Source organism: Brassica oleracea, chromosome C5, assembly GCF_000695525.1.
Source record: "Brassica oleracea var. oleracea cultivar TO1000 chromosome C5, BOL, whole genome shotgun sequence".
In the NCBI taxonomy this organism is placed as follows: Eukaryota; Viridiplantae; Streptophyta; class Magnoliopsida; order Brassicales; family Brassicaceae; genus Brassica; species Brassica oleracea.
The window spans coordinates 32411875-32413878 of NC_027752.1; the positions used below are offsets into that span (position 1 = coordinate 32411875).

The 2004-nt window shown below is 37.9% G+C and overlaps 1 long non-coding RNA gene across 1 annotated transcript; it reads right to left on the reverse strand.

Annotated features, from left to right (window-relative positions):
- Positions 1-236: 236 nt before the first annotated feature.
- Positions 237-1725, reverse strand: LOC106292765. The gene is made up of 3 exons (XR_001260245.1): positions 1548-1725; positions 921-1196; positions 237-839 (listed from the first exon to the last, which is right to left on the reverse strand). It is a non-coding gene; the product is annotated as an uncharacterized LOC106292765 (long non-coding RNA).
- Positions 1726-2004: the final 279 nt, after the last annotated feature.

Consider the following 2004-nt stretch of genomic DNA (forward strand, 5'->3'; position numbering starts at 1 on the left):
TAAATATTTATCGTTTATTATTTTATTATTATAAAAGTAAGTAAATAAAAATACTTGTCATTACACTTGAAATTTAATACATAAATTATGAATTATTTTTCATTCTTATATATTTGTTTTTGAACGTGTTGGTATTATTGTATATATTTTTAAACCTATTGATTTAGATAATGTGAATATGTATGGATATGGAGAAATGAGAAGAAACACCACTCTTTTTTTTGAACATTGAGAAATGAGAAGAAACACCACTTGATCACTTAGCCCACGTTCCCACTCTTAATCACCTAAAAATTAAAACAAAGACGTGTTCACATCTCATCTCTCACTCCCTCACCAGCTCACTTCACTATCTCTATTCTTATTCTTTTTTTCTCTTACAATTCAACCAATCAAAGACGATGGCTCTCGACACATTCAATTCTCCGACCTCCACAACGACCACCGCTCCTCCTCCTTTCCTTATCGAGTCGGAGAATCTTGACTCGTGGACCAAAACAAAACGTACAAAACGACACCGAATCATAGATCAGTCTGACGCTTCTTCCGAAGAAGAATATCTCGCCCTCTGCCTGCTCATCACTCTCCCCCAATGGCTAAAAGATAAATTATCACAACGTCTGTAAGCAGAACATCAAGTGATAGACACAAGCACTGGCTTCGAACAAAGATTGGTCGGAAATAAACAACACCTATAAATAACAGAGCCAGCTTCGTTGAGATGCATCACTTTCTCTTTTATTTTAAGCCTTCTGGACATTATATTGAACCCTCTCCAGATTCAGACTCCTTGTCAAAATAGAAATGAGTTCCAGGCGTGGCATTGAGGAACAAACGACCTGCAAATTGAAGCTCGGTTAGTTTTCATAAATAGCATTAGGATGAAACTCATAATTAACAAAACAGATATGAAGTGATACCTCCTATAAGCTTCAGATTAATGCATGTTGGAACAACCACACGTGGATCAACCTTGTACCCCTCAAGTTGTTTGTGAAACGATACAGCGTGAGAGTCGAATACACTCATCATAGTGACAGACACACCACTATTGAACCGGATCGAGACAGGAGAGTCGGACAGCCTGAAGTTCAAATTGCTCTGTGTTACCTCAAAGTCGCTACCATAGTACATTGAAAAGATGCCTGAATGTGTTCAGCGGTGGACACGTTCACGGTGGCTTGGGTGAGAGTCGCCTGCAATGCATGACAAATTGGAAACATAAACAAACAAAAGATATATCTTGACCATCAACAATAAACTAAAGCGCTTGTTAATTTTTTCATAATCAAGACATAAGCATATGGATTTCCTTATACGGTCTATTTGATGAATAAAAATATACGAACAAAGTGAAACAGAATCAACAATCACAACAATGATCATATCCTAAATATTTGATGATAAGAAAAAATTATGGGGAATAACGAAAACATGAGTGTATTGATCTCTGGTGAAGAACTATTGTTTGAAAGTTTCATAATCAAAACAACAACAACGCTTGAAAGGATTAAGAAAAAAAAACTACAAAGTCAAGCCGGAGGTACCTTGGCGTACAGGAGGAGCGCGTCGAACCTCGCCGCCTCGCTTAACAGTCATGAGAAGAAGCGCAAACGTCACCGCATCCGGCCGCATGAAGATGATAGACGATCTTTGTGGGTTAGTCTACGCCGTATTAGGGTTAGAGGGAGAGAGTTTCTGTTTTCAGGCCGGATGTTTGCACGATTCCAGGACCAATAACACACAATAAAGGGAAAGCCCATGACGCCATACATTAATGAAACGCTGCGTAGAGAGGGAAGGCGACACGTGTCGCGACATCAGGCAACGACTTATTGACATGTCCGCCTACGTGGCAGCACCAGAAGAGAGTAAACCTTTTTTTATAATAATAGATAGATTAATGGATACAAATTATATTGATGAAAAAATATTTTTCTCTCCGTTTCACGAAGATATATTTTCTATTGTTTTCAAACATATTAAGAAAACACATTAAATCAC